General features: G+C 32.6%; 1 long non-coding RNA gene across 2 annotated transcripts in view; it reads left to right on the top strand.

Annotated features, from left to right (window-relative positions):
• Window positions 1-5,026, top strand: part of LOC128249521 (uncharacterized) — a 71,404-nt gene extending 66,378 nt beyond the window's left edge. For both annotated transcript variants that reach the window (XR_008265648.2, XR_016244475.1), the window contains one exon: window positions 2,761-5,026. This is a non-coding gene — a long non-coding RNA (uncharacterized LOC128249521). The remainder of the gene's footprint in view (window positions 1-2,760) is intronic.
• Window positions 5,027-16,614: the final 11,588 nt, after the last annotated feature.

Genomic DNA, 16,614 nt, shown 5'->3' on the forward strand with positions numbered 1-16,614 from the left:
ACGTACTTCTCGGGGAGGTTCAGCGTGACAACGAGTGTGACAAGGCTGGCCCTTTGAAATACAGGTACAACAGGAACAGGAAGAAAGAGTTAGAAAAAGTTGTGGTGAAAAAGTGCAGCAGGGTTCGCCACCACTCCTGCCGGAACCTCATGGTGCTTTAGGTGTTCTCGCTCAACAAACACTCACAACGCCCGGTCTGCCCTAACCACTCGGCCATTGCGCCTCCACCGTAATCTATAATAACTTATAGAAAACATTTTCTACCATTAACACCTTGCTGATCATTACTGTGTAAACTCTGTCCCCTGATATCTGTTCCCTGAGCTTCAATATTTATTCTCTATTGCTTTCTCTTAATCTAATTTAAAGACCGATTTACCTTAGCGGTTGATTTTAGTGTACTTAATTGCTGTCAATAGTATAAATATGTTTTGTAATTTATAGTCAATTTGCATCGAGTTTCTCTTTCAATTAATTATTTTCTCTTCGCGTTTGTTCGCAATTTCAGCAAATGTATATCGAATTTTAATTTTCAGTTTTGCATTTCTAGGAATAGATTTGTATTGTTAAGTTATATTCACATAATTCTAAGCACATAGTCCGTGTTACACGATACATTCTTAGGTTATGTTTATTTTATTCCGTATATTAAAGTTGTTGTCATGAAGATCTTTGTGGTCATGACAGGCCTCTTTTATCTTTGTGAGCTGGAACAGTCAATTAGATTTCCTAGATGTATCTAAAAACAAAATGCCGCAGACTGTGTTCTGAATTAAAATGATGTGTGCTGTATACTTCCTGGTAATGAAGTAGCAGGTTAGAAACTGCATTCAGAAAAATGCTACATTTGTCTTGAAGCATCCTGGTGTGATTAGATTACTTCTTGAATCAAAGGCGAAACCAAGCCATACATCTATTTATCTGCGCTGTATAATTGTTTAAGATTTGTGTAGTAAACGTAACCGAAGGACATATCAGTTATGTAAGGAAGAAATGCTATAGTTACTCTCTTCCTTACACTCAGTATGAGTAGAACACATAGCAAATGTAATTTTTCCTTTGTGAAAAATTCCAGTAATCTAAAAGTACTTAGATCAGTACAGTGTGTTATAAAAATGGAAGCACCATAGATTAAGTGTTGACAGCGTTATAAAAATGTAGCAAATATCGTTGCAAATTTTATGATGCTCACATCACAATCAGTTACATCAGTCGCACAAATAATTGTTTTTATACATAACTGGTTCAATTAATTATATTTCCCTGAGGAACATGCAATAATGCAACACGATGAACTCGTAATAATTTAGAATGCAAACTCTGAACATGGAAGTTTCATTAGAGACGCTACCAGCGTTAATGTGTATGATAAGCGTCGACTGACAACGATGTAATACAACAAGCATTTTCATTCACGGAAGCATTGAGCGAAACTCACATAAAACTACGCATCGACAAAAATATAATACTGTGCATGGAAACAGAAGCAAGAACTTTCGAACTTCCGGTCACTATCTCCAAAAGAACGGTTTTTGTAATCATTTACCAAGTTTACTTAAAAACTATCATGCTAGTCAAATCATGGTTTAGTGGCCTGAAAAATTAGTAGTTGTATTACTACTAAAGTAATAAGTATTCAAAGAATATAAAACATATTTAAAAAAAAAAAGTCTCACATCATAGCAAAATAAAATATAATCATTAGTATAGCAATAAAAAAAAACCTTTATTCATTGCACTTCCATAGCGATACCTATAGTACGTGATATTATTAAACAATGACTAATGTATAAAAATGACAGGCGTAAAATATTTAAAAAATACAATATGTTCTAGAAATGATGAAGTTATGAATATCGGTTTATTCTAGTCATGCCTTTCATTAGATATCATTCATTATATTTTTTCCCATATTTTTTTTTCATTTAAGGACATTTTGGAACATTACATTTTATTCAATTTTTTTGTTATTGTTTTCTTACATTGTAGTGAGTCTATTTATATTATTTTCCACTTTATTGTAGATGCTTAGAATTCCTGGAGCGTCTCAGTAAAAGTTGTCGATATATTTTTTTATCTGTTATACACAATAATTCAACAGATTTTTTTTTACCGCTTATAACAGGTCTACCAAAGAATATGACACCATTCGTGACTAGATATCAAACCTTGAAAATGATATCAAATAAGAGAAAACTTTTTCAAAAGAGAATAGTATATTACACATTTATATATATATAACTGAAATTCACTAGATACTCATTAGGTCTGCAAATACTATCCAGTTTCAGAGATGTGTTTGAAATATTAGTAAAAGAATGAAAACTTTTAATGTTTACCGGCTATGTGAGTTTACTTATTTATTTTAATAAAAATATATGTCTATGTTATGAAAATGTTCAACATCGTGTTTGAACACATCTAGGTATATACATACGCTCCCGCACACATAAATGCGTATATATATATATATGCGTGTGCGTATATACATGTATGTATATATACATATATATATATATGTGTGTGTGTGTATGTATATACGCATGCCTCTATGTGTTACATGTATTTATTTATGCATTTGTATATATTGGTTTGGCAACTATGATCCCGCCGTTTTTTTTTTTAACTTTGGAATTTATTGCGTTTATAAATTTTTTGAATTGAATTAATTTTTTCCGAGAATTCTATTTTTGAATAATTTTGGAATATATTTTGCTTTGTTTTTCTAGTTAATTTTAGTTAATTTTTGTTTATTTTCAGATAATTAAAATGGAATGTCAAGTCAAGAAAAACGAGCATTTTTGACACCTCCTTTTTGCTTATAATCAAGGTTCTAAGGCCGCAAAAGCTGCTGATGACATCGGTAAACAAGCGACACCACGCGTGCAACAAGATCTTCATCCGCGTAAAATGATGTCGTGGGCATGGTGGAACTGGGAAGGGATTATCCGTTACTAATTCCTTGAACGGAACCAAACGGTCAACGCGGAACTCTATGTTCAAGAGATGAAATGACTCAACACGTCTATTTAAGAGAAAAGTCCTAATCGTCAGCATGTAGTTCGTCTGCTGCACGACAACGCCCGCCCTTATATCGCTAATATGACCAAGGAAGCCATTCAAATGCATGGCTGGGAAGTACTGCCAGACCAGCCGTACTCTCTTGATTTGGTCTCAACGGATTTCCACTTCTTTCGATCTGTTTCAAATGCTATGCGTGGAGTTTCGTTCAATACTGATGCAGAATTGAGAGCTTGGTTGGATCAATTTTTCGAGTCGAAATCGGGTGATTTCTACCAACGAGGTATTGAAAATCTTGTTGAAGCTTGGGAAAAAGTTTTAAATATAACAAGGGTGAATACATTACTGATTAATTAGTTGTTATTTTTATCAAATCTTTTAAAAAATTTTAATTTAAAACTAACCGTGGTAACTTGGTTGCAAACCCAATGCTTTATCTGCTTAAAAATTTAGAATTTGCTAAATGTGTTTCCAAGAGTGTTTCTAAGTTACATAGACAGTTCAATTTTAAATCTCATGAAGATTGCAAACTTTCAGCATTAGGTTTGTTCAATTTTCAAATATGGGAGGTATTTCATGTTGTCAGATACAACAAACATTTGAATTATCTGCATTTTATTTTTTAATTAGGCAATTCCAACAGAGCAAAATGGAAAGAAGTTTGTCGAATTAATTATATTTAATAACGTGTAAAAATCAGCAGGAAACAGATTATCTGATTTTTTTAAAAGAATTTTTTATGCCATAACATTTTATTTTCCATGACATAAAATGTACATCAATATACCTTCATTTAATGAATCTTACAATTGTCTAAATGACTCCCGTGCACACATGCCACTCCTCCACGCAATCACACACCACATAATACTTGTTTTCACTTTACTCAGTTGAATCACAGCATCAGTTAATGGTCTGTTTTTTTTTCTGATTTTGACATACATTTAAAATTATAACATTACTCGGCGAAAATCCACTGACCTCGAAGTTTGTCAAGATCTCCTTGAATTTGACGCTGATGACTCGTCCTTCACGTTGAGGATGATCACCGGTGCGCGAGTTGGGTCTAAGCGTAGGAGCCTGAGACACTGCAGCAGTGGTCGCCATGGAGTACGCTTCATCTCCATGACCGACGAATGCACGACAGTGCTACATCACAATCAAGAGTAATCTCATCGCTTTTTTTTGACATCCGCGGTATTGAGCTGACCCCACCACTAGGCCAAAACGCTTAGTTAGAGTTCTGCCGCGACGTTTTGAGGCGTTTGAAGGAGAACATTCGACAAAAGCGATCAGATCCCGGGGCGGGAATAATCGGAATCCTTAGGATGACAATACTTACGGTCACCGAGCTCTCCTCACTCGTCATTTTCTCGTCAACATACAACATGGTATCGCTTTTGCACCTGACCTATTCGCCAAATTTAGAACTTGTGGACTTCCATGTCGTGCCCAAAAGGAAAAGGAACTCTATGGTTACCGTTTTAACACCATTGTCAAGATCAAGTGCGAATCTGAGAAAGAACGCGACTCGATTACGAAAAAAAGATTTCCAAGCCGGATTCCAAAAGTGCAGGAACAGTGAGTGGGACCAGATTATTGCTACACAAGGTAACTATTTCGAAAGAAATTATGTTAAAACTTAGGGAAATAAGTTATTTTTTATTAAAAATAACTAGCAGAGCTACCCGACGTTGCTTGAGAGACTAAAATGGCATAGTTTCTTTAGTGTTTTACTAGTTTCAATCATGTGACTGAGAAAATAAGAGAGTAACTAAAGATTGCTACAATGGAAAATCGAAACTTGTTTGGGATACCGGATCTTTTTTCTTCACTTCCTTTCTTCTCTTCAGCTTCTCCCAACTTCATATTCTTTGCCTTCCAGATTTATTGTTCTTTTAGTCATGTATTTATTTATTTTCTTGATTCTATTCCACTGCATTTCCTCTTTTCTATCTCTGCCTTGTTCGTAGTAAAGATGTTGTTAAAATGAAGAATTAAGAAATTGTAGTATTAATTACTTTTGAAATACCACAGCATTTCTACTGGGGCTAATTTCAATTTGATTTACATTTTTTTGCGTAAAGAACGTAATGTAGGAATTAAGATTATTTATAATATATTTATACCGCAAATATGGGGGAAAATTATAATTAAACACTACACTAATGGGAACGTATGAATATAGCCCCTCATTAAAGTATTAATTAATCGCTAAAATTGCATGTAACATGTTTTAATTCCTACTAATTAACTATGAGATGATCTCATATGGTAAATGGTATTTTCGGTAGATACTACTATTTCAAATCTAGAAATGTAATAGGATTGATAATATGCCAATAGGAAAATTGAAAGGAAATTATTTGAGCCATTTTTCGTTAATTACAAACAGTTATTTGCCTACGATTATGTGTGTGTGTGAGTACACACACATAGGTGTACATAATTGCATAGCTATGTTTGTGCGTGTATGCATACAAGCTTATACACTATTGGTTTCCGATTTTCAGGTTGGTTTTAAGATGCAAACTTGCGTGTAAAATTGTGATTTGAAATTACTTTATTGGAGACATGTTAAAGAGATTTTCTCTGCAATTACTAATATAACAGACTAAAATATTCTTGGCACTGCAGTAATTACGGTTACTATGTTTGCAAAAGAAACACAACATGAATTTGGCAATGATATTTAGTTGCACGAAATTTCAACAACTATTCCTGAATTTTGTATTACTGTAAAATAGAAGTCGATTTAATAATACATACGGTATTTTTACCTTTCCCTTTCAGTCTAATTTGATGTTAAACTTTATCCCTCTAAATATATGTTTCTGTAAATTCGGCACGATCTGCACTAATCGTCCAAACTCCACAAATGATTTAATATAGAATAAAGCAAGTACGTAAGGGTTGGAGAAACCGGTGAATTAAATGAGCAGAAGTTGGAATGAAGTAGATACGAATTGCAGCCGTTATTAGTACTATCACTCAATGGAAAAGCACTTCAAAACTGCGCAATTTAGTTTGCAGAAATGCAACTTAAAATTACCCACATAGACACATTGTCGGTTACGATGATAAGGGTTCCAGTTGTTCCGATGAACGGAACAGTCTGCACGCGAAATCAACATGCAAGTTGCTGAGTAATCGATAGTTACTCTTGGGGGAATTCAGCTTGAACAAGAATGTAAAGAGCCTGGTCTTTAAAATACAGGTACTACACACCTTTGTCAGCTAAATGGCTTGAACCAACGTGAAATAAAATGTCTTGCTCAAGAACAGCAGGCGCTACCAGGATTCGAAGTCACGATCTTGAGTGGAATACCTTACTATCTGAATGTTCACAAACCTGCCCATAAAATCAGCTTGGGTAAATTAAAAATGAATGACGCCAATAAGACATTCAGCTTCATATGAGGGCAACATTACGGTGATTGATATGGTCGCAGTGACAATCATCACACCCGATATGGTGGCAGTATTTTTAGTCCGAATTTGTAACAAGAAAATCATTTTTCAAGAAAACAAAAAGAATCATGAAGATCCTTGGAGGGGAAACCACCAGAACGTATATGGTCAAATAGCTCCTAGTTAAGTTTCACTGTCTTTATTTGTTTATACAGCATGCAAAAATGCAAGATGCATCATTATAACTAGATACATGATTTACAATCACCTATTCACATTTCTAATCTTCAAATAGAATCAAGTAACGATTTCCATATACCAAAGCAAAGTTTATGAGAACATAAACATTATCTGATATGCTGGGTACGCATTAATATCTTGGATGATATCCGGCTAATAACATTCTCGAATATGTAACCGAAATAAGATTAACGACTTTGTGAATGAAGAAAACATTACTCACTATCTCTCTGCACTACATTAGAGCTGTCTTCATAAAAAGGTAACCGCAATTCGTATAAGATAAATTGTCCTTTCCGTAAAGAATAGCAGATCAACAACTAACCAACAACGCGTAAAATATTAATGACGAACTTCAAGGTCTATATTACACATATATTTCGCACATACAAAACGGACTGTTACTCGCTGTTTCAATAATCTTATCTATCTATCTATCTATCTATCTATCTATCTATCTATCTATCTATCTATCTATCCTTTGGCCTGTCACTCTATGGATATTTAAATATACACATACGTTATATATACAACATGTATATATGGATATATATATATATATATATATATATATATATATATATATATATATATATATATATATATATATATATATATATATATATATATGTAGCTGTGTGTATATATGCGTACATATGCATGTCTCTTTCTCACTCTCTCTTCATGCATATATATATATATATATGTGTGTGTGTGTGTATGTGTGTGTGTGTGTGTGTGTGTGTGTGTGTGTGTGTGTGCATGTTTATATATATATATATATATATATATTATATATAAACCATTTAAAAATCATTGGAAGACGTTTGTGAACCGATGATAGAAACAAATGGAGATTAAATAAAAGCTTAAATATTACTGCATGTTTCACAATAGAAAAACTGAAGAGAACCCAAGCGGACACTGGTCAGATGGATGATACCTTGTTGATGATATATCTATAAGTATTGGTCTTCTTATATAAGTATATGCGTGTGTGAGTGCGTGGCGTGTGCGTATGTGTATACATCAATATATGTACATGTGTGTTACCTTCCTTTTGTCATTTGAAAATCTAAGATCAAATCGATTTATTCACGCAAAAAAGCAATATCGATCGCATATAATGAAAGAAAAAAATAGAGGCACAGAGCGTACTAATTACTGCCTTCGTGAGATTATTATTTGATATTGATTTACATTGTTTAGCACACAAATAACAGTGGATATAAATATGAATCTACGATATTGTGAAATGCGATGTCTGTTTCGTAATACTTGTCCATAAAACTTCTATTCCTGATAGATATTAATGTATGTACAGTTTTTCGGTACGTTGTTTCGATTTATACAAATATATATACACTTATGTGCGTGTAGGTGTGCGTGTATGTGTGACTGTATTCCACTGTGTACGTGTACTAATCTATGTAAATGAATACAATGTTTGGTATTTATACATTCATGTGTGTATGTACAGATATGCATATATGTATATATGTGTGTATATATATATACATATATATACATATATTTATATATATATATATATATATATATATATATATACATCACTCTCTCTCTCGCTGCATATATATATACACATCTATATATAACAGATAAATAACACGTTCAACAGTATACAGCTTTTAAATCTGACCAGAGTTACTTCTCTTCAAATGTCTTATTCAATACGGCTAAAGAGCAAGAGACGCGTCTGGGAATCCACTATAGGGAGGCATTGTGCACATATGGGGTATTTTACAACTTCTACCATGACAGAAAAGATTTCTCCACGATACTTGCAGTGAATTTGCATTTAGTAATTGAAATCACTTGAAGAAAATCACATCGTTAAGTGTAATACAGCCCTTACAGGGCCGACAAATGTTTCGATTGTTTAAACATATTTAGATATAGAATATGTCGCTGAAATTCCGAAAATACATTTTACGCAACTTTTTCAAGGCGATCCAAAATTAGTTAAATTTAAAGCATAGACTCTAATTGCATTTATTGTTGGTATCAAATTATTGAACATAGTTAATCAGATCCGTTTAAAATGAGTACTCTATCAATATATATATATATATATATATATATATATATATATATATATATATATATACAGATATGAATTAATATGTATGTGAATATTCATATATGCATGTATATGCTCTTTATAAAATATTGCACATATTTAATCTTTGCCTCGGTGAAAATATCCGCATTTGCATATTTGTTTCGATATATATTTTCGCTCAGACGAAAGTATCAAATATCTTTCATTACGGAATCAATTTTGTTTGTAATAATTTTCATTTTATTTAAGGATTTTGGGTGTCATGTTTTAATGACAGGTGTATTTAAACTGTGTATGCAACTAACTTTTTCCAGAATAAATATTCAAATTTCGCTCAGGACTACTAAAATAAATACAATGTCTGTTCTATGACTCATAAACCGATTGCTGCTTCTCATTTGTTATCAGAATTAGCTCCTCACCAAATATTGATCGCCATAGTAATTAGCAGTTTAAAACATTATCCTTGGTCGGTCAGATCCAATAAACCTGGCAAATATAGTTCCGTAGCATAGTCGCTGTCCATTGATTGAACTCTGCAACAAAATAACAACAATAATGTTTTATAATCGTTAGACGATCTAGACATTTATGCTGATGACAAACAACAAAATCAAGGAATTACTTTAGCATCTGCTAATGAATGTGATTTCATGGCATATAAATGGCGATTTTCTATCAGCTATGTGCACATATTAGTGTAGAAACTTAGACTATTGAATGAGCACGTTAGAATTATTTTTTCTGATTGTACACAAAATTGTAACATTGTTGTAAATTGTGCATGGAATCGGTAAATGCAGTAACCAATATATAGCATTTAAAAAACATTAGTTATATTGGAAATAATGTCGTTTATTTTTTCTGATGATACACATTGAAAATTAAGGTTACATTATAATCACACCATTAACACAATCTCATAAATAAGGCCACAGATAAATGAGTTATAGAAAATGGTGGTTTCATTCAGACAATAACGTGTACATCTTTTTAGTTGGGACGTTTGAAGAATTAAATTTGTGTTGTAACACCAGAGTGTCACTGGAATTCATGTTCGTTTCTGAAGAAAGTGTTTAACAACCAAAATGCTTTCTTAATGAGGGTGAATGTTATTATAAATGGTGTCATTTATCTCTTTACATATCTCCGGTCCTAATAAACGTCTCAACATTATTATAGTTGTAAGATATGGAGCCAATCATTTAGAAGCCAAATTCGTGAAAATAAAGCAATTGGGAAAATTGCTGTAGTTGTTTGAACGCGTTATGAAATAATTTTGCCATTCTAAATACCCGTAAGCCATTTTACAAACAGTTGGATTAAAAATAGTGTAATGTGATGATCTTTGAACCAGTTAAGATACTTCGGACATTTTCAACTCGTATCACTTGTATTTGCAAGTTGTTTTCAGAACATGTAGCGTGATACGTAGATATGGCAAAAGCGTAAACGAGCTTCATTCTGATTTTCGATAGAAAGAAGGCATATAATGGAGATCCAGAAAAAAATGTTTAAATTATGAGTCTGAAATTCCGAATCTCTAATAAACAATAAGAATTAGAATACAATGGAACTGACGAAGGTCTGAGTAAGAGAATAATAATTACAAAATAAACTATGCGTAAGAGGGTCTTCGAACAAGCATTCAGTCTTTTCTGTTCTTCAGGTTAAACAAATTTACTGCTTGTAAAAATTTTGATTTCCTTCTTTTGTTGTTCGCAGCTCTACTCAGACAATGTAGATATTTGATCATAGGTGTTGTAACCGTTATCAATGTGCGTTTAATCTAATGTGTTCTCGCCAACAAATTAGAATGGATAGGGTATCGTGCCAAATTTAAGTGCCTGTATCTAGCATGTCCAACACCAACGTATAAGATATATTGCTACATTGTTCATATTTTAGCAATATATTTTCTTGTATCTGTCCTTTCCCAATACTTTCCCTCAGAGGCATTACAGGAATTAGAGTAATAAAACTGATAAAGGATTCCGTAGAAAAAATTGTCTGCTTGTTATATTGTAACAAAATCTGCACATCTAAAAGAGCAATACAAAGGAAATGTTCGCTGTTAGATTCGGTATTATTTGGAGAAATTTTACCTTTTAAGCAATTATTTGAATTTGTGGATTTCTTCAGTGACACAACAACACAGCACCCACTATAGAGAGAAGCTAAACAATAGTATCTTGGCTCCTAGTTTCCATTTTGGCTATTTAATTACATAAATAGAAGATCCACCAGTTTCACCTAAAAGTGTTATTGTCTGATTTACAGTATTACTTATATATTGAAGAGATCTCTTTAGTAATCTTAAGTTACGCGTATTTTCACTTCAGGTAGAATCACACTGACAGTGTAAAATGAGAATGGTAATTTGAAAGAGTCTGTTCACCTGTGAAAGTTCTCTGGTAGTAGTAGTAGTAGTAGTAGTAGTAGTAGTAGTAGTAGTAGTAGTAGTAGTAGTAGTAGTAGTAGTAGCGGCAGCAGTAATAGTAGTAGTAGTAGCATTTGTAGTAGTAGTGGTAGGAGTAGTGTTAGGAGTAGAGTTTTGTTGTTTTTGTTGCTGTTGTAATTTGAAATAGTCTGTAAGTTTGTTCATGTTCTCTTAATCTGGTTGATATAGCATCTTGAATACAGCCAAATGACCCCATATTCTTTAAATATAGACTCATTATGATTTGGGATCCTAGATACCGTGAATCAATATAAAAAAAAAAACTAGAGTGTTACGTCTGATAGACATTTTAGCATGTAGGTAATTGTATCAGGCTGATATAGAGGTCAGCACTAGCAGCGTAAAAAAGCAGTAGGATATCATTATAATGCCTGTAATGTTTATGTTAGAAGAACATTGAGTATGAATCACGGCTTCTCTAGTTAAGCTTCTTCGTGAAATTCACGAGATAAAAGAAATTAGAATTTAAATGTAGAAGAGCATATTGTAATTTTCAGATTTTATCGCAATTTTTTCGAAATATTTACTGATTTAGAGAAATTTAGTTATGTGGTGATGGAAGTTTCTAACCACGAAGAAGATAACGTATTGAAAATAGCGTTCACGTGTTCAGCAAAATTCCATACAACCATTTTAAAAAGCAATGGCGTTATACATATGCCTAAAACGAGAAATGATCATGCTTTCTAACTTTGGTCTGTCTGTCACTGCCAGACAGAGTTTGCATTTGCCTAATGAACATATACAAAGGACATATAGTTGATGTTATATTGTACGATTATTATGATAGGATGTCAATTTCATATGGCATTCACGGAGGAGAAATCGACACTTATGCAGATGCTTCTGCTGATGATGATGGTATTTGTACATCTGTGAAGGTAGGTTTGTGAAAAGGCATTTCATAAGAGATTCAAACGGAAGTAATTTTTCCAGACGGGGAGAATATTTAGCATTGAAATAACATAAATATGTTATGAAATGGTCCGGCTTGTTCATTGAGTAGACATAGTAGAGTTTGCCTAAACAAAGGTTACTATAATTATTTCCATTGAAATATTTACATACATGAATACTACCTAAAGAATCAATCGTTACTGAATATACAATATTAACATATATATATATATATATATATATATATATATATATATATATATATATATGTGTGTGTGTGTGTGTATGTGTGTGTGTGTGTGTGTGTGTGTGTGTGTGAGTGTGTGTGTGTGTGTGTGTATACATACAGTATTTTAAGCATTCTATTGTGATAAAATCGAAATGTAAAGAACACCAGGCGGGTTAAATGTACTCTTACATTTAAGCAGAAACAGCGTACAAGATATTACTTTTATCGTTACACAGAACGTGATCAGTAGTATAAACATTATCATCAACATCCTCCTCCACCATCACCTTCTGTCAACACCAGCAGTTGTTGATGCGATGTGAGTATGAATAGCAATAGTTGTTGTGGCATAACGCAAACATTTTGTACCAAAGAATGAAGATAACCAGAAATATTGGAATAAATGAAACTAATTCATACATGTGAGGAAGTAAATAAGTAAATAAGTAACTGAATAAAAGAGAGAGATATGTAATTTTCAGATTCCATCTCCTTTGAAATTCAATATCATGGTAGCATCAACGTATAGTTTCCATTTAATTATTGCAGAAAGGAATAATATTTTATTTATTCATTGATTTGTAGGATTTATAGCACACTTCATGAAATATTCCGAATGAATAAATGGATTCCAACATTTAAATACATTATGCTAGAAATAAATTGTTTCCATTTTTTTTTTATTGTTGATTAGTGATTTATAAATTAGGTATTATTCCTCTTCGTGAAATTTTAATCTACTTTTCAATTATATTTTTGCTAACAGTAAATGGGCAATATGATCATATATTGAACCAAATAATAAAAGCGTACGCTTTGCGTTCTCAATTCCCTTGGTATAAAAATCACATTTTTAAAAATGAAAATGTTGATAATGCAATACAGTTTACTTTATAAATATATTTATTCGATTCTTTAAAACAATTGCCATAAATATGGTAGCTCGGAGTTATGAATATTGAAAATCACTAATTATTAAAAAGAATCGGATCATTGAATATTCAAAGTGAGCGAATATTGTACAATACGTACAAATAGCATCATTGCCATGTTTAAATAATTTAGGAAAAGTTACAAACACCATTAACTAAACCAGCAACAACACATTAAGCGTCATTTCCTCTTCTTTTGACACATTGTAAAGCTATTCACTATTTTGCATAGCTTTATCAAATTTTGCAAATATGTTCTCTTAAAGTCATCAGTGTATGCGTGTATATATATATGAGAGGAATAGCCACCAAGGTGTAATCCTAATATGTTAGGAGAAGACGCAAAATCGCCTTGCCACCAAGAATATGTTCTCCAAAATTTTAGAAGACGCCAGAATGTATGCGAAGAAGACAACTAAAGGAAACAAAATAGAGCAATTAACTCCACCTTCAGATTTGTTCATTGTTATCGTGGAAGTCCTACAGCACAATTCTACCTGCATCAATCCTCTTTCCCATGACTTCTAGGTAAGTACACTCGAGCAGCGCCTCCTTTTGGTTGGTGCATATTCTTAGATATTAGTAATTGTTTTGCCTTTCTGTCAACGCGTTGGATTTCTGTAAGATTCCAGTTAGTGATGTTAAAATTGTGTTGGAACACAGGAAGTGCCAGGGAGGGAGTTAATGGCTTCGATGCGATATTTGGACTTGAGTTCAGCGCTTAGCATGAGTCATAGTTTTCTATGACACGCCTTTCAAATTTTCTTCCCTCATAGTACCATGTGATATACGATCTCCATCGTTTATCTCAAGGTGTTTAGCTTCCTGGTGGATCAAGCTCATTGGTGGTAATAATCCAGCACACCGATAGTTACAAGGGACAGGTCTGAAGAGGAAGAGTAGGAGGAGGAGGAGGAGGATGAGGTAGAGGAGGAGGAGGAGAAGAAGGAGAAGAAGAAGAAGAAGAAGAAGAAGAAGAAGAAGAAGAAGAAGAAGAAGAAGAAGAAGAAGAAGAAGAAGAAGAAGAAGAAGAAGAAGAAGAAGGTTAGAAGTTGTTTCGTCGGCAAAATTTCAAGTGAATTCACTTAAATATTTATCTTTCCACTGCGGCTAATAAAATAAGCGTTGGTATAATAATGACAGCATAGAATGGACTCTATTTACGTAGTAAACATTTAATGAAAAAAGTTTGTCTTGCAATAAATTAAAACGAGCGAATGTTTAAACAAAAGAAAAAAAAAACGAAGAAAAACGGACTTCAATTTTTTTAAACATCATACAAAGAGAATGCCTTAATATTCACAACTGAATTTACTGTGCATTGTTCACTAAATAAAGCAGAATGTAAACATAGACAGTAAAAAAGAGATATGGATACAAAAAGAGAATGGTACAGAAAAGGAAAACGGAGAGATAGAAATGAAATCCTTCCCAAGCATGTAATTCAGATGAAAAGTGAAATGCTTACATTGGTAATCACTAAACACACAATAGAAAAATATTTCTTGCAATCCATTGATTATTTCAATATTTGAACGGAATCTAGCAACTTTACTGATCGGTGAAATTTTGGAGACATACCAACGAGAGATTAATTTAGCCTAAGCTCTGGGATTTATATAAAATTCTAAGAGGTTTAATTTAATTAAAAGCCAAATTATTTTGTCATTGTTTATCAACACAATCAGATTTCTCGTTGTTTCAGAAACAATGCATTTAAGTTGCGATTAAATAAGAGTATGTCTGGGGCGAACATGCCAGCAATTTTCAATTAAAATAAGATCTAAACATTCATTTCTCCATATTTACACTTACATAAACACACACAGAAATATACACACACATCTGGTTTTAGAATTTGTATTATTACATTTTTCCATGCTAGATTTTTTTAAATTTCACCTGTTACTTTTCTTTCCAATACATAATTTCAACCTATGAATTAACGTCCTTATCCTAAAAGAAAACGTCATATACAAATACAGTTGTTAACTAGTAATATATTATTTTATATACTTAAAATATTTAGCACAATGGACTTTCTTCTTTAGTTTCAGTTAATCTTCATATCTTGAAGACCCATTCTCTAAAATTGTATTTGAAAATATACGACAAAAATTTTAAAACGCAATTATTATTTTGAGCCAAATTTCCCAGGCTGTCATGTTCAAGCGACGGTGGATTATATATTTGTGTAGTGTACTGCTCCGTGAAGGTAAGATCAACAAAATGTCTTCCATCTAGTGGTTGATAAATATGATTTGATAACCATAGCATATTATTATTAGTATTATCTGCTATAAATTGTATGTGATGAAAAGAATTGAGTCGGCATTTTATAACATATCTGGTGCCTTCATGCAATGCTCAGGCGCTGTCCACATGGATTAGGAACTTAAAACAGGACTATAGAGTAGGAGAAAGTACGGAAGATTATAGTGCATTGTTGTACCATTCAAAACATTTTATTCTTTACAAACAATACACAATGCTTCAAGCGAACTACAATTCTCTCCTATATGTATGAACTATCTGAATTATAGTAAATATTTTAAAGTAAAGAAAATATCATATTGACTTCAGGCTTAATTTTTCGTTATCGAATATACTGTGCGATGAGTAAAATGTTTGTATTAAACAATAAAAAGCAGTTGTAGCGGTTAATGACGACAACGCTTATATATTTTATTGCAGTAATCGCTGGTGAAAGAAAAAAAACATATATAGTTTTTAAAGACGGATAATACTCCGGATAATACCTAATATAGGGTTATTTGAAATATATTTGGTCTGTAAAGTGAATCACATGCAATTTCTTTTTCATACATTCATATTAATACCACTTACGAATTCGAATATTGTGCGTGACGCAAGAAATAGTTAATATCCTACTCAATGTTAATCAGACGGTACGAATTTAAAAATTGTTTAATGCATTGACTTGCACTAAGGGAACTACATACATTCCAATTTCTATAATGCAGGAATAAATATCCATTATTCTTTATCACTAATGCTGCAACAGTAAATTGTAATGTAATTGTAAGTATTCTTCACATTAGAACTGTTGCCATTTATCAGTATCTTTGATTATATAGTTTCTGTGGAAATGGATACAATAAATATAAAACTTCTACGAGTTTCTCCAACGCAATGTTAATGCAAGTCACTTTTATATGAAACCATGCAGGTTCTAGTGATGATGATACAAAACAGGCCGATTCATTACATGTGGCAGATCTAATAATGTTCCACGAGACAAAAATAGCAATGCACAGAAACAATTGTTGTGGTTTAGATAGAAGCCTGTTCAATCCATCTTGTAATTAAAATGTATACA

The sequence above is a fragment of the Octopus bimaculoides genome, chromosome 15 (assembly GCF_046866305.1).
Source record: "Octopus bimaculoides isolate indiv1 chromosome 15, ASM4686630v1, whole genome shotgun sequence".
NCBI classification, from domain to species: Eukaryota; Metazoa; Mollusca; class Cephalopoda; order Octopoda; family Octopodidae; genus Octopus; species Octopus bimaculoides.